The sequence below is a fragment of the Ornithodoros turicata genome, unplaced genomic scaffold (genome assembly GCF_037126465.1).
Source record: "Ornithodoros turicata isolate Travis unplaced genomic scaffold, ASM3712646v1 ctg00000857.1, whole genome shotgun sequence".
Lineage (NCBI taxonomy): Eukaryota > Metazoa > Arthropoda > Arachnida > Ixodida > Argasidae > Ornithodoros > Ornithodoros turicata.
The window spans coordinates 659,363-686,138 of record NW_026999406.1 but is presented as its reverse complement, the minus strand read 5'-3'; the positions used below and the strand labels follow the sequence as shown (position 1 = coordinate 686,138).

Here is a 26,776-nt window from a genome sequence, read left to right as displayed (position 1 = left end):
GCCCGAGCAGATGATGAGCCAGCATGATATTCTTTCTGTAGCTGCACCCGACAGACTTGCAATATTTCTAGTGTGTTACAGCCAAAAGATAACGTGCTTAATGGAAAAATTTGGGCACTGCGAGAAAGTTCAACATTGTCACAGTAAACGTGTCAAAATAGAAAGTGTTACGTATGTGACACTTTTCTTTTGTAAATTACTTGGAGACTTACTTGGAAAGCACGCCTACATTTTAAAAAAAAATATCCTGTCAAACATTCAAGAAATCGGGTTTCGATAGGTTACCCTGCAGAGACAAAGATAGACACGTTGACAGATAATATAAAACTTGTCATACACTATAGCAAAATTACTTCCGCTGTACTCATCGACTTTAACCCTCAGGCATTTGAATCTATTAGTCATTACATCTTAATACCTAACTTTGATCTCCTGAAAGCACCTTTCAGGAAACCCCTCCTGTTTACCTCCATGGCTCGCCTCTATCATGAACAAAAAAGGCTGTCGTGTCCTTCAGATGACTTATGTGATACATCGTTATCAGGTCACATCCCTAGTAGCACAAAACGTTTTGTAAACGTCGAGGAAAGGTCTAGCCACAACCACATTTTCATCTAGGAGACGTCTTCAATCTGATCTACATAACGTCTTCTATCCCCGGATAAGTTGACGCTTTCCCGAGTCTTGAAGACGTGTTTGTGGCCGTCTTGAAGACGTTCAAAAAATGTTTAGAACACTAATTTGAATGTGAAAAAATTCAGCCCTGTGGATATCCACCGGGTACAGTTTTCCGGAGATCTGCCTCTTTTTTCATTTTTCAACCTCAGTCACCGTCACCACACGTTCCATTTCCTGTTTCTCCAAGCAGAACTGCAAGCAGCACTGCCACGTGGCATTTTAGCCAAAATCGAAGACGCGGTTCACCAAGGTGGACCGCGTTAGCAGAGGTCCTCCCACCGTAAGAACAGCAGGCTCCCTCCACGGCGTTACAAGTAGGGGAACCAGAGCGTAGAGGTGGTCTATTCCCTTGCAAAGGGAAAACAGATACTATACATTGCTCGTCTTAGAAACTCCCGTAAACTCGATAGCCGTGCTCGCCTCTGAGTCAAAATGGAGGGTGAGGTGTCTAAGTTTATTTCAATTACGCACACAAACAACACTGAAGTGGGAAATTTCTGGGAGTATTAACTGACCGTCAACTCAACGCCTGTGTTTCCTACTGCTTTTGGTTTGAGTCACTTTGAGACAGTCAGTAGGTCCACCGAAAGTAAACTTATACAGTGCACACAAATCGTCCTTGTCTAAGATACGTCTTGAACACAGTTGGCGAAGACGTATTATAAATGGAAAGTTGGTACGTCTTGCAAACGTGAATGGAAGACATTTACAGGATGTCTTCCTTAAGGATACCTCTTCAACAGAGATGTCGAAGACGTATTATAAACGTTAAATCGGCGCGTCTTATAAACATACTATAAATTACGGCTTCTAGACGTCGCGTTGACGTCCTGATCATCTTCTATCCTAATTTGACCAAATAAAGACGTTTCCGCGACGTTTTGTGCTACTAGGGATGTTGTGTCCCACGCTGCTAGGCGGCTTCCGTTTTAAACGGATGTTTGTACGAAATAAACGCTGTTGCATAACTGGCCATTCTGACTGCAGGATCTGAGTTATATGCCTCATAGATCCATGCTAACGACATAGCATCGTGGCGACGACGCGTTAAGACGAACGTACCTACGACCACAGCATGAGTGCATTTCGATTACAGTCACCGTCGTCTTTCCTACATTTACCCGGTGAACCTGGAGTGCCATGGGAACAACGGCGAGGAATTTTCCTCAACTACTATATGTATGTAATGATATTGGCATACATGGATGCAGTGAAATGAATCGAACACTCCCAATGTTGCAAACACCACAACGAAGCAAATGGGCATCTCGATAGGCTTTCCTGATGTTCCGAGTGCAATTGTGCATGTGGAAATAAGCCCATACTCAGTTGTTGCTCAGTGTATTATGACAATGAAATAAATACATTTGTACCAAATATCTACATTCTCTGTTTGCATTCATGTAGAGGTAATATTTGCATGACACATGTTCGCATGAGTATGAGGACGAAAATAAATGTCTAGACTAAGTCTGCATCACACCTAATGATGATATTATTCATGTATATACAATGTCTAACTGTAGATGTTTTGGTTAAATTAAACTATAAACTTGATCTCATCGTGGACCTTTCGACTAATGTACATCTGCGCCATCGCTCACATGAAGTCACTTGAAGTTCTGTCTCATCGTAGGGGTTTGGTATAAAAAATGTCTAGGTCTCTGCTCCAGAAGTACAAATACTAGATGCGTACTAGTGTTACGTTAGTACAGCTACTGGACGTCTAGGGGACGGATATTTGATATTTGAACCCATGCCTTCGACGTATATTAGACATCCCTTTACTCTAAATTTAGACATCGCATGGACAGATGTTATCCCACCATGTGGTAGTTGGGTTCGCTGCCATCTCTTTCGCTCCGTGACTCCGCTTTTGAGAAGATGTCGGATATTTTCACTGGAGTGATGGTGAACGTTGGGAACGCAGATCTGTCTACGTGGAGCCGGATCCTTAGTCTTCATGGGAGAACCTTTCTTTAGGTCATCAAAAAGGGCTTACGCGACAACAACAAGAAAGGAAAGCAGGTATCGCGCTTCCTTCAGTATGACTAGCTGTGAACAAAAGCTGTCATTGTTGACATGCGAACGCAACGCATTGATAGCAGATTTCATGGCGGATATTGCGACGACCCTCCATACAACTCTAGAATGGACAGGACCAATAGGAACAGGCCTTTTTTTCCACGAGGGGGCGTACTTCCAGCAGATATCCTCCCGGGTGGCACACAAAAATGAACATCTCGGAACTCCAGGCAGTTATCCTGTGGGCATTCCACAGTGAGCTGCGGGCCAGGGACGCAGCGCTTAAAGACTTCTAACGCCATATCATCATGATGAACGTGAAGAAAAAAAATTGCCGTCGTAGCGGAATATTGTGCTCTGAGGGATGTCTTCCAAAGTCGTCTTTGTGTCTCTGTCGGTAGTAAGCACTGACCACAAGTATAAGGAAACAAACAAAGCACCCAATTCCTGAACTCGTGGTCATAAAAATAAAAAATAGATAGCAATATATAAGCAGATAGCAATAGAAGCAGTTAAGTTGAAGATCAACGACGCCATCTTGAAGAAAGCGGTCAGGAACGGCCGCTGACCATCGCTGCGGCGATGGAGAACAGAGGCATGTGACTACATAATTCCAAGGTATTACACAAGGGGGGCCACCATTGTTTTTGTGACCACCAGTTCTGGACATCCTGGAATGTCCAGTGGGACGTCATCATGGCTTGTCTGGGCAGGTTAGGACAGCTCTGGACGAGCAATGAGAAAAACACTCATAAAGCGCACTCATAACACTCAAATACTCACACACTGTGAAAGCAAGGGTTAAATATGCTAATAAGAACACATCAATAGCTAACAACCAAAAGAATTAGGCTCACAACAAATCAGCAGAACAGCGGTCACGAGGAGCACAGAACGATGCATCCACTTCGTCTGACAGTCTGGCACAGAACTGAATTGTAATGTTTTTTTCTCCTCTATAAAGCCCTGCATCTGCACCCCTAGTACTTATTTTCTGAGTTAGTTTCATGACACAATTATTAAGAATCCCGCCAGCGCTACTCTCGTTTCTGAGGCCATCAAAGGCCGAGACAAAGCTGTCATATCCAAAAGAATTAGTTACACAACAAATCAGCCCACTGTCCACCACAACAGCAGTCACATGGAGTGCCGAACGATGTGTGCATTCTATCTGACAGCCAGGAGCAGAACTAAATCGTAATGCTTTTTTCTCCTCTATAAAGTCATGCATCTGTCCCCATAGCAGTTACGTTTTGTATTAATTTCATGACAATATTGTTCACAATCATTCCATCGCTACTGCCCTTCCCGAGCCCAAGGCAGCTTTTGTGGAAGACAGAAAATTACGGTGATGCACAGACAGGAACAACAACCAGCACCAGATGTGCACGGGCACATGACTGCTAATCGCAAATAAATCATGGACAAAGTTATTACATCTGTTCCATCCGAGAGGCAGGCAGAGAACTGAAGCATAATGTTTTTTCTTCTCGAAAAGCCACGCATCTGTTTCTTTCTGAACTAATGGATTCATAAAATTATTAAGAATCGTTCTAGCACTACTTCAATTTTGATCAAGGGTGTGGCAGCAGCCTTGATCATGAGATCAAGGGTGCTACCTTGATCTTGTCATGAAGACAAGAATGATCAACAAGCATCTTTCTTGTCTAGAAAAGAAAAAGTACATAGCTAGATGCATCAACAAAAGAAAGCATACATAATACGACAGAACAGACCAGGTATTGTCAGGTCATTGCTCAACGAGCACTGTCACACGAGGCAAGATCGCACGACTGCTGGGCAATCAATGAAAGCAACCACAGCGAGACACTTGAACAAAGTGAAAAAGACACTCACCGGCGTCAAAGTATTTCCACATACACAGCACTCCCTCATTGTAAACCTGCTCAATACAAAATCCACCAGAATCGTTGCACACCACCCATCAGTAATGAGCAACACATCTGCACCCTCTGACAGGCAAACTGAATCCCACTGAGGCTGCACTTTTCCACTAATTGCCAACACAACTGCTAGAAAAAGAGTTAACTTGCGCCATCTACCAAAAATACATCCATATCCGTGAGAGGTTAAGGGAGAAGTATATCCTTGCACACTCTGCGGGCCTGTCTCATTGGTCATGATGACATCCTATGCCATCAACAATGTCCACCTGAAATAGTAGAGCCGTGGCATGACGTCATCACTCAGGCATGCAGCTGCATGGTTCAAGTGCAGCTGTGCTCTAGACAGGGGACCTGTTGTTTATTGAATCACTATCCCAAGATTATTTCACTTATTCTACTATAACGATTGCATAAGAAACAGAAAAACTATTGGAGAAAAGCACAAAACATCAGGCATGAAAGCTGATCATAGCAATTAAGCATTTTAATCCGAAAGACTTACTAAATCACTAGATATAGGAAGAGAGTTGGCTCAGGACAGGAGCCGCCGATATTTTGAACAGGGGCTATTGAAGAACAGTCTCTGTTCGAAATATCGGCGGCTCCTGTCCTGAGGCAACTCCCTTCCTACATCTCTACCGGTTCGCTATATTTCTACCCATCTAAATGACTAGATAGTCTTACGAAAATCAGGACAGAACAAAATATCCTAGAAGGAACACCATCAGTGGCTAAATACAAGGAGCTCCGTGAGGCATATCCGTTCCATCAGAAAGCCAGGCAGAGAACTGAATAGTAACGCTTTGTTCCTCCTGAATAAAGCCACGCACCTGCCCTCCTTGAGGTTATTTTCCGAACTAATTTAATCGCAAAATTATGAAGGATCTATAAGAAACTATTGTCATTGTGAAAACATGGCTACAACAAGAATGTTTATTATCAAACAGAAAAAATACCCAACTACATGCGTCAGCAAAAGGAAAGCATGCATCATATGACAGAACAGTTCTGGGCATGTCAGGAGATTGCTCAACGATCACCATCACACGCAGAAAAGTCACATGTTTGCCAGACAGCAAGGGAAAGCAAGCACAGAGAAACACTTGACCAAAGTGGAAAACACACTCTCCCAAACCAATCCCTTTCTAAACGCATACACTCAACTTATCCCCCCCACACAATAACAGTCCTCATCGTAAATTCCTCCAGGAAAACGCACACCATCGGCCAGTGAGAACGATACCTTCCATTTTCTGAGGCAACACGTTTTCTCCACTAATGGTCAACACAATGCTACAGACACCTGAAACATAAAGCCACTGCATGATGTCATCACATCCTATCTGAAGAGGTAAGAGGTGTATAGTGGGGCTAGGCAGCAGCAAAGACGAACCCTCCTATTAATGATTGAATCACAAGATTATTTCATTGATCCTACTCTTGATGTAGTGGGCAGAAGAGGAAAAGGAAGCTGTTGCGAAGGAGAACAATAAAGTTCCGTTCCAGTGTTCTAGACCGGAGGAGAGGGGTCTTCCGTGTGGAACATTACAAATGATATTCACTCCTGCATTAAAATTCAAGAACAAAAAGCACCATGCATGAAATCTGATCTTAATGATTAATCATTTGCACCCCAAAGACTTATCAGAAAAGACCGTTGGTACTTTCAATCACTAGAATCACAAGAGCAGTATAATCTTCACGTAATATGACTTTTAAATGAGCATTCGTTTTAATGACTCGCACATAGTAATGGACTATTAGAAACGACAAAGCAAATAACAAAAATAACCTGCCAGTGTTGTTGTTGTTATTCCCGATGCAGTGTTTAACACGACGAGAGTGAGAATTTGTAGTGTTTCTTACCAAAAACACCACGAGTGCAGCAGATGATCATTCTTGTGATAAATATTTTAATCCAGTGCCAGCAGGACATAGTCAGAAAGGTCTGCAGTCTGTGAAGTGTGGACGTTCAAGGCATGTAGAGGGGACTCAGAGTGCACTGCTCGGTTGGGCATTAAGGCTTGCAGTGAAAGATGTTGGAATGTCATTTTTTATTTTATTTATTTTAGTCATTAGTGATCACGTATTTAGTGACTGGTAGTGTGCTTGTGAATATGCAGCAATGGGTTCGGTTTAAAAATGGTGAGAACTACAGCGTGTAGCGAATGATGTTCCCATTCACACGTTCCACTCGATAGTAATCTTGTAAAATAAATGAGTACCTGCGAACAAATCTAAAAAGAAATGAATCCACTCCTGTATTATAATTCCACTTCCGAGCACCGAGGAAGGCGGTCGTGTGCTCCCATGGCTCCCGCATCAGGCACATGTGCCGTTTGTGCACAGCCCTTCGCCGGTCGGCAGCAGAAACTGGTTTGTTCTGGCCCGTGTGGTAAACGCTTCCACTGAAAATGCCTGAACATCACCCCTGTGGAGTACGACCTTCTCTGGGTTAATGACGTCTGCGTCTACAAATGTAAGTCTTGCACCAAACGGGGAAGTTCTGCAGAATCCACTGTGATCAATGACAGCTGTTCTTCGGCTCCCGGACGTAACAACGACGATAACCCTTGCTGCCACAGCGATTTGGACCAGTTCATTGCCCCTCTGCTCCAAAAGATTGACTCCCTTACCGCTGAAATTTGTAGCTTAAAGATGAAAAGTCTCAGTTGTTGCGCTTGCTTCAAACTGCGGATAAAAACGCCAGCTTTCTTCGCATTGAACTCGCCAAGTTCAAGGCCGAATTTTTGCAACGGCTTGACTGCTTACAGTCGACCCGTTCTACGGCGCCTAGCAACGCCCCGGCTTTACACGTGAAATCTGCACCCAACCGGCTATCTACTGTACCCCGTGTCTGTGTCGACCCTTCCAGTGCTCCTGGCGTGGTCCTTCATGAAAACACCTTGCCTGCATCTCCTGCTTTGCCCGGAAGTGGCTCACAGTCGCGCGTGCCCAATGCTTCTGAACTCAGCAATATTGGTTCGTCTCCTGCAGCCGTCTGCCCTGACACCGACGGCGGTTTCACCACCGTAGTGAACCGTAGAAGACGCCGTCCTCCCATCTCCGTAGGCTCTGCTCAGTCTTCGTCGCTGAAGCTTGCTACCAGGCCTCCTGTTGAAAGAGTGCTCTTCGTAACCCGCCTACACCCGGACACTTGCACGAACGATGTCTGCGTTGCTGTTGAAGGCGTTCTTTTGAGTGGCTCTTTCCGCTGTGTAAAGCTAACAACTAGACGTGACTCATATGCTTCTTTCTGTGTTGTGACGGATCCCGATGGTTTTTCTAAGATTAACTCTGCTGATGTTTCGCCAGAGGGCTGCCTGTTTCGTGCCTTCATGGGCAGAATTCCTAGCATTGATGCCAGTTCGTCTTCTCAACCGCCTGGTACGTAACTATTCCATGACCTAGCATGGCGAGACCACTCTCCGTGTTTTACCAAAATGTCCGTGGTTTGCGAACAAAATCTGACGAGTTTTCACTTAATCTTATGTCCTGCCACTATGACATTATTTGTCTCACTGAAACCTGGTTTAACGATTCACATGTTGTTCAGGATTACTTTCCTTGCGAGTACAATGTCTTTCGTTGTGATCGTGAATATAATACTTCTGGTATGCTTTTTGGGGGTGGCGTACTTATTGCAGTTCACTCTTCGCTTATCGCCCATCAACGGTTTGACCTTGCTCACGGCCATGAAGCTATCTGGGTTGAGTTATCTCTAGGTCCTAACAACTCACTCCTGATCGGTAACTGTTACTTTCCACCTCAGTGTGATCTAGCATATTTCGTGAAGTTTTTTGAAGCGCTTGAGTCGAACACCAATGTGTTGAACTCTCCCTTCCAATTATATGGGGACTTCAACGTTCCTGGTGTAGATTGGAACTCACTGGACATGTCGCGATCTTCTGGACTAGCTAGAACAAAGGCAAACTACTTACTGAACTTTATCAATTACCACGGTCTTATTCAACCCAACCCATTGCGTAATGTATCTGATAATACACTTGACTTGGTTCTTTCTGGTCTTGTTGTTGACAGTATTCAGCTTGTTCACCATCCCCTTGTTCATCCCGATAAGTTTCACCCGCCATTTGTTGTTTCATTCGACGCCCATGGGTCTTGGTATCAAAGTAGAAATGACAGGCTTCCCAGATACCACTACAAGCGTGGTGATTTTCTCGGGCTGTACAACTTTTTATCATCCGTAGACTGGTCTGCGACACTCCGCATTGATAATGTTGACGAAGCTGTTATGCAATTTTCCGACATTGTCCTCAGTAGTATTAACCGTTTTGTTCCAATAATAAGACCCCGGTCGAACAGTTACCCTGTCTGGTTTTCGCGCGAGCTGAAATCGCTTATGAGACGTAAACTTCATTATCATAGGAAATACAAGTCTACTGAACGGCATGACTGGAATGAAAAATTTAAAGAGACACATAAACATATTAAACGCATCTTTAAGCGTGACAGCCGTAATTATGAAAGTTTCGTTCAGTCGTCATTACTCACAAACCCAAAATCGTTTTGGAAGTACGTAAAAGACCGAGTCTCCCCTCCATCAAACTCTATCACGCTCAAGCAGGGCGGATGCCTTCTCACGGAACCCTCTGTTGTAGCTGAAAAGTTCGCCGGATTTTTCTCTTCAGTTTTCACACCAGTCACAACAACGAACAGATGCTTTGCATCATCTGTTTCTGCTCCAAATCTCAGCCTTGCTCACTTTCAAATAGAAGAATCTGATGTTAAACGTGCCATCTCGGAGCTGAAATCGAGCACTTCAGCCGGCTTTGACCGCATTCCCAATTTCATTGTAAAAGGGTGTGAGCCAGTGCTTACCCCTATACTTGCGGCTCTGTTTAACAAGTCGTTAAACACATCAACTTTCCCTTCATGCTGGAAAAAAGCCATTGTTGTTCCCATCCATAAAGGTGGTGCGCCAGCTGAGGTGTGCAATTACAGGCCCATATCCTTGCTATCTTGTTTTTCTAAGATATTTGAGAAGGTGGTGTTCCGACATCTGTCTTTTTATTTTCATTCGTTTCTGTCTGATTCACAACATGGTTTCACTACTGGCAGGTCCGTTGAAACTAATCTTGTGACTTATATTAACTATCTTAGCTTGCACATTGAAAACCATAAGCAGGTTGATTCTGTGTATTTTGATCTGTCTAAGGCCTTTGACACTATTAACCATGAATTGTTGATCACAAAGTTGTCACTATATGGTATCTCACTTTCACTCTGCAAATGGTTTTCTTCCTATCTCTGCGGCCGGTACAACATTGTTCGGTACAAAGATGCATATTCTCATCCTTACTACATGACATCTGGTGTGCCCCAGGGATCTACCCTTGGGCCATTACTGTTTAACATGTTTGTTAACGATTTGCCAACCTGTGTACGTAACTGCCACGTCCTGCAATATGCTGATGACATTAAGTTATTTCGAGTCATTGATAAGATTCACGACTGTACCGCTCTGCAAGATGACATTTCTCGAATCCATCATTGGTGCTCAAACAATTTGCTTAACCTGAACATTTCTAAGACAGCCGTCATTCTCTTTCACTCGAAAGCAGCATCCATGTCATTATACTTACTCTCTCGACTCTGTTCATATTAGACGTGAATCATCCATTAAAGACTTGGGTCTTCATCTTGACAGCTCTTTAACTTTTCACACGCATGTAACTCAGCTGTGCAACTCTGCGATGCGTAAACTCGGCATCATCTCGCAGATCACCAAAAACTTTCAAGATCCATCTTGTTTCCTTCACCTATTCTTCTCCACCGTACTCCCTCTTCTTGAATTTGCATCAGTGGCCTGGAACTGCCTCAGTATCACTCAGTCCGCTGACATAGAAAACGTCCAGCGACGCTTCATCTTTGTTTTTCATCTTCGTCATCTTGGCAGCAGCACTTACTATAACTACGATCATATACTGAATAAACTCTCCATCCCCACACTATCTCATCGCAGAACGATTCGTGACTGTCATTTCTTGTATAAGCTCATACATTCTGTCATCGCCTGCCCCGAACTACTATCGTGCATCAACTTTCGAGTGCCCTCACGTTCTCTGAGGTCTCATCTTCTTTTCTATCCTCACTCTTTTGCAAAGCTTCATCCAATCAATCGTTTACAACTAATGTTTAACTACGCCTTACAACACCATGACATCGACATTTTCGCTCCTTCTCGTGATTTTCTTACTAGAATTGGTGCCATTGTTTCTATTTAACTTAGTTTGTTTCACTGTTAACCTTGTTGGCTTTTTGTATATTTTACTGTCTTTGTTCACGTGTATAACCTTGTGTGGTGCACCAATTAGTAGACTCTAGTGGTTGTTTTTGGGTACCTTAACAAAAATAAAGTTATTATTATTATTATTATAATTTCTGCACAAAAGCACGGCACCGTTTTTTTCTTGGATATATAGGCAATATAGTAGTGATAGATATAGCACCTGGTAACAATGGGCCGCTCAGGTTACATGCGACACGCACACGCACGATAAGATATCTCAGAAAACCATGGAAATCATGTATCGATAGTGTGAACAATGCGTTCCTAGGTTTCAATAACATGCGCCGCCAGGATAAGGTAACGGTTAACTCAGGTAAAAATGGGAACTCACATAGTGTTTGATAGGCACCTGGATGCACATTTAATGACAGTTAATAACACGCAAATGACATGTAGTAATGCGCAAATGACATTTACTAGCAAGCAATAACATTCGATGACATTTAATAGCATTTTTTCGATCGGGTTGACACCACGATCAGTCCGTCACCTAGGTTGGTTGCTAGGTTGGTTGCGCCCTCTAGTTCAAGCTTTGGCCGTCTGTAGTTTCGGTTTTAAATAAATGGACGCCAAGCTTGGTTGCTCCACGTGTAGTTCTGGTTTAGAATTCCTAGGTTTTGAATGGTTGACAGATGCCCTCGGGTTTCAAGCTTTTCACCGTCTGTAATTTCGGTTTCAAACCACAGCACGCTAGTTTCGTTGTGACAACGTCAACGCATTTTCTGGTGATATAAATTAAGCGTACACGTAGAAATTTCATCAGAAAAAGAAAAAAAAACATGGTTGACTAGTTATATGTAAACCTGCTCTCAAATGCATCTTTGGATGTGTTTCCCGACAACACAATGAGCAAGTTCCAAGTACAGCTAGCCCATCCACGGATGTTGGAGGGTAGGTGGGAGGCCGCTTTAACAGAAACATTCCTTTTGTGATTAAAAATGTCACTGACACAGTCAATAGTATATCGGAAACGACATTCCTTGGTTCTCCGATTGAAGCAAAAGAGAAGGTCAAGTTTAACGCTAGTGAAAACATTATCTTGCCTTTGAGACAATTTTTAGCAAAACATTTGCAGTATAAGGCAAGAATTATACGTGGTAGCGGTCATTGTGAGATACAACTTCCTCTGAACTATGGATTGGAAATTAGCGCAACTCTTGCCGCTAAGCTTGGCATGGCTGAAAAGATAATCGGCTGTGGAGAGTTAGACAGAGGGTCACCGTGAAGCTACTCAAATACCAGGTGGACACGGAAGAAACGATTAACATAGTTACCTATCCTTCACGAACGGTAAAGTATGAAATTCCAGAAGGCTACTACGAATCGTGGAAGGACCTTGTTAACTCCATTAACCATGCCTATCGAACATAGCTTCATTTGTTGCAAGATGCTCGTCTCCTCGTGTGTAACCCATACAGCGGAATTTGTCACCTGGAATACATGAACGATGGCTATGTGACCTTTCATTCTTATTTGGCTTTGATGTTGGGCTTCGGAAAGAGGACAACTTTCTCAAGTTACGCAGTCGCCAAACGAGACGTGTGTCTATGCCCTCCTCAAAACTATATTTTCATATACTGCGATGTCATCGAGAACGAATTTGTGGGTAACATGACAGCACCACTTCTTCGATCGATACCGTTCAGAGTCCAGGGTAGGAATGATGTGATGTCTTATTTATTCACAAACCACTACTAAAAATATGTATCTGTGAAGGAATTGACAACCATTCAAATCGAGTTGGCAAACGAGATAGGTGATTTCATTCCATTCATTTCTTGCTCTGGACGTGTTCTGTTGACGATCCACCTACGTAAATGTATATAACAAACCCACCATGCTGCATAGCACATTTTGGTGCAGGAAAGCGAGACCAGCTACCACACTATTCTGCTCCCAAACTTTATCAGATTGGAGGAGGCATATTTGGTGATGTATTGAGGGGTTTCTTGCCCATACTGACCAAGAAGGTAGCGCCATACGTTGGAAGAAAGCTCCTTGATACTGGAAGACATATAGCCGAGGAAGTCCAGCAAGGAGCATCATTTCGAGAAGCCGTCAAGAAAGGAGTGCACAGTGCATAAAACTCGTGACGAGTTACTTCAGAGACTCACAGGAAAAGGAAAACGCAAGGCCGGTAAAACAGCTCGACCTACGGAGAAGCGGAGGAAATCTGACTTCTTTACTTGACAGAAAAAAAAATGTCTATTGCAGTAGTGCATAAAGGTTCCTGTCTGTGTACAAACCAGCTGGAACTCTTCTCTCTTCCACCTACAAACCTTGCTTTGGAGAAGTCTGAATACGTTGAGTTTTTCCCAGTATCTGCTCCGACATCAAGCGGAGTGATCGAGTACAATGTTCCGGGACTCGGTGGGGGCTTCTTTGATCTTCAATCCAGCTTTTTACATATTCAGTGCAAGATCATTCGAAAGAATGGATATCCAGCGGTAACTACAACAAGCACTTCAACAACACCTGATGCAGTCATACCTGTCCAAGCGTTTGTTGTCGTTGTTTCAACACGTACATATCTACCTGAATTCAACCTTGGTTTCGAGTTTCGAACATTATGGTTATCGTTCCTACCTGGACATTATTACGAATGCCAACTATGTAACTGAGACACACACCCTTTCAGCAATGCTATACGAGCCAGACCCTTTAGGTACGAGTGAGGTATATGCTCCCACATCTGATTCAAAAGGAGTTTTCGCTCGTTACAAGCGAAGCAAACGATCGGCACTGTGTAGCATGCACCGCCCAATCTTCAGATATCAACAACAGAAGCTCATTCTTAACGGAACTGACATAAGAGTTGTGCTACGTCAAGCGTCGGACGATTTTCGTCTATTGCAAGCTGAAGGTTCAACAGAAAAGCACACTGTGGAATTTTCACAAATCGTGCTCTATCTCCGACGTGTTCAGTTATCACCGAGCATACTTGTTGGTATAGAACGAAGACTTCAAACAACACCTGCAGTATACCTTCTCCGAGGACTGGAAATTAAGTACAGAACCATCTCCCCTAACCAATCTGAGGTGATATTTGACGACTTGTACAGCGAGCGAGTTCCCTCCAAGTTAACAGTATTGATGGTCAGGAGCGATGCCTACCAAGGTAGCAGACCACGAAACCCATTCAAGCTTGAGAACTTCAAACTAAAGTGAGCAGTACTGGATGTTGGTGGACAACAGTACACGGATGAGTTTGACTTCCAATGAGACATCTATTCCAAAGCCTATATACACCTGCTTCACAAACTAAAACGCAAGGATATACCAATAGCAACAGCTTGGAATGCAAAAGAAACAATTATGCTTTATTACCATCTGACCCCAGATGCAGAAGTGAATGTCCTTTGTCCTGTTGTTCAAGCTAACGTTCGTCTGAACCTAACGTTTGCTGCCAATCTCACAGAGGCAGTTACGGTGTTGTTTGTATCCGAAACACCTCGTGTGCTAGAAATCAACAAAGACAGACGAGTGAAATTTGTCTGAAGAATAAACATGGAGGAGTGGCAGTTCTATGCAGCAGTTAGTAGACACTACTGCACCAGAGAACTGTTTCGGGGAACCTTTGCATGCAATGAAATCGCAGGACAGGAAGCCAGACCCGGCATTTATGCGATTAACACAGTTCCAAGGAGCAGTAACGGTGAACACTGGACCATGACCTATGTTTCCGGTGACAATGTGGTTACGTATTTTGATAGTTACGGAATTCAGCCCGTCTACAAAGAATTCTACCAATTCATTCATCCTACCAGGTCATTTTACTATAACAAGAAAAGACTTCAGGGCTACGGATCAGCTACATGTGGCCTCTACTGCCTGTATGTAGGCAGCATGCTGGCTTGTGGATTCTCGCTCCAAGAGTGCACTCAGCGATTTTCGTCAACAAACTTCAGACTGAACGACAAGCTGATACCCCTCCTTGTACGCAAGCAATTCCCAAGAAAGACAGAGAACATGTCATGTTGCAGTGTACTTTGACACAATAAAATGGTATTTATTTCCATGTCGTTACAGGCACAATCTTAAATAAAAAAAGCAGCATTACAACAACAACAGCTAGCTAGGGCAACATATACAGCAAAGCTGTCTACTTCTTTCCATTGGATGCGTACCCAAAGGGTAACGTGTGGATACCATCCTCACAAATGAAACGCTTTGTGTCTAGGGGATTTAAAGCTACTTTCATAACACATACACTTTTATTGATATTTTTCTTGCGCACAATGAGGTTCTGACAAACTTTGTACACTTCACCAAGCTTAAGAGAGTCTATGTACATTGAATAATGCAACTTCTGGGCTTCACATTGTTTCACCCCCTTAGCACGATTGTATCGTTTTTTACTATGGAGGTGTAGTGCATAGAGCTTCTGTTTCAGGCAACAGAACCCTAGGATGTGGTCGTGGGGCATTTCGTTCTTAAATTTTCCTAGCACCATCTTGTTTTTCGTAGATGTATCAAGGTGGGTATCGGCGAGCTCCGCAAGGGCCTTCTCATCGCTCAGCATCGCGATATAAGAATCTGTGTCCATATACAAGAGCCTTGTGTCCGGGGCTACCCGAAGCAAGTTGTTATAATAAAAGTCATACATCGTGATTTTAGAGAGCTTGAGAATAGTGAACCCCAGGTACAGAGGCCGTCGCATACGGGCTATCGATTGAGCGAACTGAAACAAGACTACGTTAGAGGTTAGAGTCCTGAATTGTTGGAGGTTCAGTTTATGCAAGAATCTCAACACTTGCTCCTCGGAAGTTGCCAAGCGGCAGTCGACGAACTTTCGTACATTCATACATGTTTTCCCATATACGGAGTTAATTAAACACTTGTACAGGTTACGTTCGAAGGTATTGGTTGCTTGCTTGCGTAGTTCGTGATGGAAGTCAACATAGGATCGCAGGAGTGGTTTTTGTTTGAACCTGAGCACAAGGTGAATTTTCTTGAGCCGGAGACCCAACTGCAGGTACAACTTTAGACTGCGATAATGAAGAAAATACTTCTGGTCAAGCAATGTAAAAAGTAATTTTCGTTCTATATCATGCTGTGGGAGGCTAAATTTTTTCATCAGGTCTTTCTGATAATCTGAGAGCAACTCATACGGAACGCTCATGTTTTCGGGCGCGAGCGGTAAATCTCTATGTCGTTCGTGGAGCTCATGTACGTAGGCCAGGTCTATCTCTAAAACATAACCGACGTCTGCATAATCAGCAACAAGGGTTACATCTAAACCTGCAACCTCTTCGGGTTACAGCCATTCAAAGCCTCCGAATGGGAGTGGTTCACGCATCACTGTGCCATAGAGTCCATTTATGTCCATGTAATGAATTATGTTCTTTGGTTTTTCGGGATCGTACTGCTCTGTGCCTGGGACATTTGCAGTGGCCATTCGCGTTGAACACTGGGTCGTACCACCACGCAGGCCCCGTTCAATTAACAGATAGGCATCGGGATCGTGGATTAAATCCAGATGAGTCCAACTCATTTTTAGTGCGCAAGACATGCTTAGTCCTGGGAATGACACGAAATGAAGTGGTTCAATTTTGTGTGTCTCCAACCCCCATATTCGGAAGTTTTGAAACACGTCTGCCAGAAGCAGTGCGTCCGTCAGAAGGTACAAATCCGAGTACTCGCCCAGGCTCTTCAGTTGAAATTTTTCCAACACGTTTTACGCACGAAGGTCATCTTCCTCGCTCACTTCTGATCCCTTCGGTTGGTTAAAGAACTGCTCACGTGATGGCAAACAGGGCTCGTCGTAACGTTCAAAAGAGGTAACGTAGTTAAAACAGAAAACCTCTTTACGTACAACCAACTTGAAGTAGTCCTCCTCTGCGAAAAACTGACGCAGACACCTGAAGTTAGATTCACCTTTGTCGCATAGATTTTTCGTCAATGTGTCGAGACTACCATTGAGGAAGCTTAACTAGTGTATGAAGCGGAACACACCAATGTCTATAGCCTTAAACTTTTGACAACTGGAAGCTATCACTCTGATGTCTGTCTTCCGATGCAGGTGCAGATTAGCTACTATGAATCCCAGATCATAATTGGCATTATGCCCAATGATGGGCACTTTACGTGGTATCCGCAGTTTAAGATTACATCCGTGACACAATGATTGGCGAAATTCTCCACTTACGTGATCATGGTCTCCCAGTTTCTGCTTCTTAGTGAATGGTTCTTTACAGATGTTACAGTGAGTGGCTTCAGAATGTTCGAGTTCGTCCCCTGGGGTCATTTGCAAGGGCACAGTCTCGTGCAACATCGCGTACAGCTCATCATGCAAATTACACAATAGTTCCATGAAAACGGAAATGCAGTCTGCGCCACGGTAAATATGTTTCTTCACGACATATGAATCGCACGAGTGTATGACGAGGAGACAGAAGGATGAAGGGATGTGTTCCTCGTAGACATTCCCGCCTCCCGAACACGGTGATAGTACACCCCCAAAGTCGTATACACAGGAGAGGGGAACTTCCGACATCAAATGCTCTCCGGCAAACGACAATGTCTCACCTTCTTTGGAAAAATAGTCTTGGACACTTTTGTTTACACATTAGTAGATGATGGGCGAGTACAACCGGGGTGGTGAAACCCATCGTACACCGTTTGCTGTGAAAATAAGCAGGCGGTTTGAACAAAGCATTGAAATTAGTAATGAGTACAAAATGGAAGTCAATCAGCAGTATGGCCTTTGTAGCTGATGCGCCAATAAAACCCGAATCAAATCGAATAAAAAAAAAGCAATCAGCAGTAGGTCGACATGCTTCTTGCACTGGTCGTCGACAACCTTATTCGCGTAAACATATTTTACGTCTTTGTCATAACCGTACACGTTAATGCTCACATCGCTCTGCTTCTCAAACATTTCTACATCTTTCGGGAACACTACAGGTAACGTCTCTGGAAATACATATTGAGACAGGTACGACCTGTAGGATGAAGCTCTGCGTCTGTAAGAACCCTTCGCAGGATGTAGACCGGCAAGTACGCAAAATACGAAACACATGTTCTGTTCACTATCCTCGTGAAGGTCGACACTCATAAGGCACTGACACTTTTTTTTTTCAATTCGTTTGGCAATTCAAAGTCGGTACATCCAATGAGCTGTGGTGCCAGACGACCGACATGAAGAATACAGGCGTGAATTCGAAATAAGAAAAATCCCGATCCTTGCATTTCAAGCTTTTCTAAATTGTTGGTCACTTCAGTGCCTACTTCAATGATAGCACATTCTACGTCTCGTTCCGACCACAGCGTATGCACACTCGAAGGGATAACTTGAGTGACAAATATAATCTCATCCTCAGGCGTATGTCGACCGAGTTCCGCCTTCAGCAAAACATATAAGCCTAACGGAAATCCGAAATGTCCAAGTACACTCGAAAGGTAGCGTCCGTTTTCATGAAAGAATGTGCTGACATCCTGCCCGTCGTCGTCTCTGTCATGTAGATGTACCTCATAGCTGTTGGTATAGTTGCGGAGCGTACAGAGTGTGTCATAAAATGGGATACAGGGTGTTGCAAGGTTATGAACGTTAGCCAGATGAATTTGAAGTCCCAGCGCTGTTATGTAGTGCTGCCGATCGGCCAGAGGACAAAGGTGGCATGTCACCATTTATTTTTCCTTTTTTACTCGGATTGACCGAACACAATATCTGGCGAAAGAAGACGTTTCCCGTCTTTTCCAACTCGCTCTTTCTTCTCCATCGAGAATCCGCTCGTGTTCCTCATGTCTTCTATGTCTTGAGTGCTTAGTTTATGCAACAGAGCAGGAAGGAACACCTTTACGTGCTCGTGACCCTTCATAATTTCTACGTAGACTGCCTCGCCATACCTCGTTTCAATTTTATCAACATCGACCAGATCATACTTGATGTTTTAGGAATTGTCGCCATTTTTTGAAACTCTCCACATTTCTTTAGCTTGTCAAGTTTATGCAAGATCGACGAAGACATGATGCTGACTTGTACACTGATGCAATGATGATGACGATGATCCTTCGGGAAGGTTGGTCTGGCTGAAAACAAAAGCAGCACATGTTAGAACACTCCAAACTATTTCATCATTCTGAACACGATACCTCCTCAGAAGGAGGTTCGACAGTGAAGGAGCTGAGCGTCAGACAGTTCTTATATAAGAAGTTGCCAGCATGGCAAGCTTGAGCAGTCTTTTTTTTTTACATCATCAACTCTGCAGTCGAACCTACCTTTGCAGTCTGCTTTTTTTCCTGCACTTTGCAAGCACGGACTTGTTTATCTAACGAAACGTATTTGACCAGACTTCATTCCCTTGCACGAAATGACAGTGATAGCACCTTTTAGGTTCGTGACGCCTGCCTCGGTGTCAATTTCAGGGGATAGTCAAAGCGGGAAATCCACCTTCGTGGCACGACTAATTAAACACAGAGCTGTCCTCTTTGACAAACCGTTCAAGCAAATATGGTATATCTATCTTTATAACCAGCCGGTATTCGATACCCTTCCTGAAGTAAATTTCAGACAAGACATCCCTGCAGATCCGGAGAATTATAGCCACTCATTATTTATCTTTGACGACTGTTTAGCTGACCGGCAAAGACTGAAAGAAATCTGCGATTTTTACATTGCTGGGTGTCACCACCTGTCAATAGCGGTTCGTCAACGACCCTTTGTATCGCACAATACAATTCAATAGCACGGCTCTCGTTTTATTTCGTTCACCACGCACTACAGACCAGCTGCGTATGGTGTCCAGGCAGATTTTCGGGCGAAATGATTTGCTGCCCACTATATATAAAGATGCCTGTCAGAAACCATACTCATACTTAGTTATCGACTTGTCTCAACAGAGCAACGATAACTATAAGGTGTGGACCAACATTTTCCAGGACGATCACAGACAAATCGTATACAGGTCATGAAAAGGCTGAACAAACACATTCGTTTCCTTCGTATGATCGCTGAAGCAAAGACACTAGAAGAATGTTACAACCTGATTCAACGTGCCAGCAGGGAACAGCTACGAACAATCAGGGAGATTTGTATACACCTCTGCAAAGGAAACATCGACGTACCACCGAAAGTTAAAAAGCAATTGCAGCCTTTTGCAACACCCATTAGGACAGTGGCTTCCAGGCAAGAGCGTGCAGATGTGAAGAAAGTTAAACGGATTCTTCATCAGTCCGGCGGGTTTTTGCAATTTTTGTTGCCACCCTTGTTAGGTCTCGTTTGAAGTTTAGCGGGCAAAAGCATCACAAAAAAATCGGCATTTAAAGAATGCAGAAATAGCTTGTTCCCTATCGGGAAAGCACTATTCCGTCGATATTGAATAAACAGGAGCCTGATGATATCAAGGCCAAGGGGATCATCCAGTACTTGCACAAGCTATTGTATCCTCCCGCGAACACATAAGGACAGCCTAGTGCATCAAGTGAGGAGACAAATCCTGTGGCGTCGACAAGAGAGCAGACACAGATTGAAGCGGACAAGGAGGAAGATGCCATCGTTAATTTTATGAGCAGCGGCTACAAGATGAGAGCAAGCCAATTACTGCGTTTACTAAAACCCGTGCTCAGCTGGAATAGTAAAACGTTTGAGCTCATTGTCAATGGTCAACAAATACCAAATACCAACGCTGTAGACCCTGTTTATTATTTGGTCACAAGAGCGCAAAATGTGTGGCGACCCGCGTATCTCGAGAGTATCCTACCACTATTGGTCAAGCTAAATATACCGACACTTATCGTACATCCATCTCGACTTGAAAAGGAGACTGCAGAGTCATCAGCCAGTAGTCCTACGTTCACACCTGAGACACCTCGTCGACGCATTTCTCCGGTTATCACAAGAGCGGCTAAGAGAGTTCGAGAATGGAACCAGCATTGAGCACGTTGCAACCGCAACAGGAACACTGTGGTTACCTTCGGGACGAAAACATTCTGGCGCATTTTCCCGCACGACACAGGAAGAAGGCCCTCGCCATTCTGCAGATGCTAAGATGTTAAAGACCGTATTTGCAATAGATGAAGAGGGAAGGATTATCTGTCATTCTCGCGTTGTTCCTAGTAGTTCCGTCATCGAGCTTATAAAATACGAACTGCACAATCGATCGCCCTCTTGGTACAAAGGTGACGTTGCAGCCGTTATAAATGCCTACTCGTCATTCGACGGACTTTGTGTTAGCGGAAGAAAATCGTGCTAATAGCTGCTTACGTGGACCTATACCATCCTGGTGCTCTAGGTGGTGTTCAACGACACGCACGAGCCATCGGTGAAAAGCCGGTAAAGGTTGCCAAGTTCCTGGAAACCAGTGATGTGTACTCTCTCTTCAGAGAACTTAAACGACCACGTCAGTTCCGCAAGACCATCGTTTTGGGTGTGAAGAATAAATTCCAAATAGATTTGAAAGACCTTCAGAAACTGTCATGATACAACAAGGGTTTTCGCTATCTTTTGTTTTGTATCGACGCATTTTTTCGCATGCTCGCTGTAGTGCCTGTGCAGAATAAACGAGCAGCGGAAATTATACGTGGACTGAGACTCTCTTTTAGATGTATTGGCACTCCGAGACTGATTCATTCAGACAGAGGTACAGAGTTCACCAATAAGTCGGTCGGAGCATTTTTAAAATCAAAAGAGATATCTATCTTCCACTCTAATTCAAATACGAAAATAAGTATTGCAGAACGACCTAATCGAAGTCTTATGACGCCACTTTATCGTGCTTTCGAATATCAGGGACATAAATCGTACTTGAAAGTTTTACAGCCTCTGGTCAAATCATATAATCATCGTGTTCATAGAACTCTGTCAGCACGACCTGTGGATGTCAACAAAGAAAATGAACATTTATTTAGGCAAAAGCTCTATCCTACTCCGAGCAAACCCCCAGAGAAGCCACGTTTTCGTGTTTGCGACCTCGTCAGAATAGCAAAGTCTAGACACCAGTTAGTCAAAAGTTACCTTGGTTCGTTTATGCGTGAAAGTTTTGTGGTGAGAGCAGTCAAGATTGGTTACTCGAATACCTATCTCTTACGTGACCAGCAGGAAGAACCTATTGAAGGTCAATTTTATGCAAGGGAATTAATACGTGTGCAGCCTGGAAAGGGCCACCGCATTATAATAAGACGCGTTCGGAACTGAAAGGTGCAGTACCTGTTGCAACCTTCTGGAAGTCGTAGAAGGACTTGGGTTCCGGAGAACTACCTGCCACCACCGACGACGAAATGACTGGCGATCACTGGTCCGATGTCGAACAGCCAGCCAACGCTGGCGATTCCTGGTCCCAATCGGGTGATGATGTGTGCGGCATGCAGGACGTTACCCAGGATCATCAACTCCAAGGAAAATGTCGCCGTCTTCATACCTGTTGGAGTCACATGTTAGAATGCGGTTCATCGAAGTCAATGGACGACACAGTGCTCGTCGCAGCGTTAGGATAACCAGAGACATTTTCCTGTTCCAGTCCCTGCCTCTGAACCTTCCCGCGAAAAAGACTGTGTGGGAGTCTTCAAAAACAATGTATGCCAGGGTACACAGGAAGTGTGAACACCTATCCGACCACCCGTTCGACCTGGTCTCCGAATGGGGAAAACAGATGAGCGGATGAACAGATCCGACGAGATACGGAGTCAATCTGTCGCAAAATGATACACATCAACTATGGCATTGCTTGAAAGAAGCAAATGTCGCGCACAATTATTGCAACTGCGAGTGCTTAAAGCTATGTGAAATAAGCTTCGAACCCATGCAAGTAATAGAACGATGCCCCGGCAATGTGTACAATATTGCAAGACTCATTGGGAATGGAAAGCACAGCGGTTACGGTATCACTCTTTCGAAATCGGCTACCATGTCTCTGCTGTCTCATCTGAGCGAAACAATAAAAAGAATTTAAAACAAATACATGCCCACATTTCATTTAGCTATAAGATACAGTGTAACACAAGAATGGTTTGAAATACTCACATCACTTGGCTCTTACGTGGCACACTCGCTGCTGGAAGCTCGTACGTGGCAGACAACGTATACCACCGGTCGAAGATGCATCTTGCGAGGGCGATAACGTTTTTTTTTTCCTTTTTTTGTGTGGTTGGTGTCCCCAAAGAGCGTTTGGAAAAAGCAAGACGGGTGTTTCGCGCTTGTGTTATCATACCAAAAGAAGAAGAAAAATAGCGCGTCGGCAAGAGGTATCGCATTTCACATGCTGCTCTATGAAAGGAGAAGCTGTCCACGATGCATTCACGTGATCCCTCCTTCCCTTGAAATAAAACAAAAATCAAGGGTCTTATAAGCTAGCTGTCGACGACCGAGACCGATCAGACCTTCATCGACGACGCAACTTTTGAAAGGATGTGAGTATACCCCTTGTCCTTATGCCATTTTTGTTATTTTTATTTGGAAACCATCACAGCTGGTAACCACAATACGTGGTCATGCAATGTTTCTCGATTCATTGTTTGCTGTTGTCGCAATGCGCAACACAAGTTTGGAAATGCGTGTGTATAGAACACCTCTACTTTATAGTGATTGTTGTCACTGGGTTATTTACTTTACCGCGTGACAAATCCCAACGTCGTACAACAATGCAAATGCATGACACAGTATCGGAGGCATATCGGAAAACGGAAAACGTTAACCGATTCTTTGATAATGCTGCTTGTTGTTGTTGCGTGGCACCTGATCGAGATTTGAGTCATCCTAGACTTTGTTCTGATTGAGAAAAGCATTCACAGGATGTTTCGGTTTTCCTTTGTTTTGCAGATTGCTTCTGTACAAGGTTGAAGTCAAGCAAGACTCTGGTAATTTGTAACATATCTTTCGTTACTTGAATAAAAGAGTAGAAAAATAATGTGCTTAAATAAAAAGGAATATATACAGTGGGTTCTGGTCTCTGATATACATCATTATTTGAGTGTACATATCAAAGTAGCATGGGGGAAAAATCATGCTGTGACGCGGCATCCATTTTTGTCAAATGAAACCGAAAGTACAGACGGTCAAAAGCTTGAAACTAGAGGGACATCTGGCAACCATTCAAAAACCTGCGTTGACGTTGTCACAGCGAAACTGGCGTTGCTGTGGTTTGAAACCGAAATTACAGACGGTCAAAAGCTTGAAACCAGAGGGCATCTTGCAACCTAGGAATTGGAAACCGAAACCAGAACTACACGTGGAGCCACCAAGCTTGGCGTTCATTTATTTAAAACCTAAACTACAGACGGCCAAAGCTTGAAAACTAGAGGGCGCTTGGTGGGAACCGAAACCAAAACTACCTGGCGCTCTGACGCGGCAACCAACCTAGGTGACGGACTGATCGTGACGTCAACCCGATCGGGGAAATGCTATTAAATGTCATCGGATGTTATTGCTTGTTATTAAATGTCATTTGCGTGTTATTACATGTCATTTGCGTGTTAGTACATGTAATTGCGTGTTATTACATGTCATTAAATGTGCATCCAGGTGCCCTTCAAACACTATCGACACGTGAGTTCCCATTGTTTACCTTAGTTAACCGTTACCTTATCCTGGCGGCGCATGTTATTGAAACGTGGGAACCCATTGTTCACACTATCGATACATGATTTCCATTGTTTTCAGAGATATCTTATTGTGCGTGTGCGTGTCGCATGTAACCTGAGCGGCCCATTGTTACCAGGTGCTATATCTATCACTACTCAATATGCATTCCCTTTCTTTTTTTGGTTTGCGATGTTCGACAGCCGATATCCTATGACATCCGGAGCGAAGCTCTATTGTTTCATCGGCGCACAGGTATATAGTGCATGTAGGCCGTGTTTTCACGCGTGGACAATTATTGACTAGGAGAAATAATATGGATTTCTGTGGTTGTGATACTACTTTTTGGTTTTCACTCGTGGTGTGTGCATGTGCAAAATGTCAGTGAGTCATGTGTTTGTGAAGCTGGAATCTCACTTGACAAGTAAGTTCTTTGTGTTTGCCTTTTCGTGTGACACCAGTGATAAATTTATGTACTATTGCGTGAAATGTGGGTTAAAAAATAAGGGTTGTCGTGTTTGCATTGCATTCTGTAGGATGGGACGAGCGGTTTTAATGGAATTGCTTCGCGAACCTGGTGAAGTCCTTGTTTTGGGCAGGCTATTTTATCAGCTCTGGACGTGGGTCCTGTTGCACTGCATTTGATATGCTTTTCTGAAGCGGTCTGCTTTGCTCTTATCGTGTGGTTCACGACTTTAGCTCCAATTCATTCAGTTGAAGTGAATAGGAGTGTGTTATAACACTGAAGGCACGGATGCAAGAAGATTGAAGAATACATTTATTCTTTGATCATGGTGCGTAACACCAGAGAGCGACTGGCTCTCGCCAACATACTTTTACAAGTGCCTGAGAGGAAAAAGACAGGATTGGCTCCCGCCTGGGGGCTGTATCCAAGACAAGACAAAAGTAGAGGGCGCCACTGTACAACTCTACAACATGCCGCCCTTTTTTTTAGAATGTTCGACAGTTTGATGGAGCCATGCACTCTCCATCACGGCCAGTCCTGACTATTCAACTGGTATCGTAATCTCGTAAATAGGCCGGGCGCACGACGTGTCTTCCTCCTGACCTTGTCACTCGGCTGTCGGAAGGAGGTGGACCCATTAATGAGGAAGGTTCTTCAGGTAGTGTACGACCCCGCACAGGTGGAGGAGGCTCTTCAAGAGGTGCACGGTCATTCACAGGTGCAGAGGGAGAGACCGTCACTCTTGTAAATTCTGGACCAGAAACAGCGGAGGCAGTCGCAGAGTTCGTAAATGTCATCTGCACGCCTCGCCTCGCTTGGTTTTACCACTTCCGGTCTCAAGTGCAAGCGATTACGCCTCACTGTAGCTCCTTGCTCAGTCCGGACAACGTAAGACATCGGCTCAGGTCCTACTTGTATGACGACCGCCTTTTCCCAGCTTCGACGACTTCTTACCCACACGTGTGGTCCCTTGCTTAACCGCGGCAGCGGTGACCTTCGGGCAGTCACCCGTGGTGGCTGACAGGCTTGGCGATAGCGTAACCCTTGGCAGTTGTTTCTGGTAGGGTATGCTGGCTTTAAAAGTGATGTATGTGTGGGAACCAAGGTCCTGATTTTCCTTCCCATCAACATTTCAGAAGGTGCTGACAAGTGATTGGATGGCGTGGCTCGGTAATTCATAATAGCTAGGTCGACATCCTGGCCATCTTCAATTGCTTTCCGAAGGGTGTTTTTTTACAGTCTGTACACACCGTTCCACCTGACCGTTTGATTTGGGGTAGCGTGGTGATGATGTAGTGTGGACAACATCTCAATCCTTGTTGAATTGTGTGAAGGCCTCAGAATCAAAAGGAGGGCCATTGTCTGTAAGACCTCAAAGGGAATCCCAAACCGTGCATAAATTTTCTTGAGCGCTTTGACAACCGCATGGCTGGTGGTAGTGTTCATGAGCTGGACCTCCACATACTTTGAGAAATAGTCGATCACAAGAAGATACGTTTGGGCACTGAAGTGAAAGAAATCGACGCCGAGCTTTTGCCATGGAAGACTTGGAAGAGGTACTTTTAACAGGGGTTCTTCGCTGTTTGCTCGCTGGAAGCGCTGGCAGGTGTTGCACTCACGGATCATCTGCTCAATGTTTTGGGTCATATTCGGCCAATACAAGGACTCTCGGGCACGGCTCTTACATGCTGTCATTCCGCGACGCCCCACATGTAGTTTATCCAAGGTGTATTCTTAGCATTTGTCCAGGATGACAACTCGCATTCCCCTGCACAGAAGACCATTTTCAAAGTGAAGCTCATCTTGACAATCCCAAAAAGGCTGAAGCTCTCGACTCAAGTGGCGCCGACTAGGAGGCCAGCCATTGCAGCAGC

General features: G+C 44.1%; 1 protein-coding gene across 1 annotated transcript in view; it reads right to left on the bottom strand.

The window, feature by feature from the left end:
* LOC135375359 (uncharacterized) overlaps positions 1 to 26,776 on the bottom strand; it is a 162,464-nt gene that overhangs the window by 27,017 nt on the left and 108,671 nt on the right. The gene's annotated exons all lie outside the window — the stretch shown is intronic.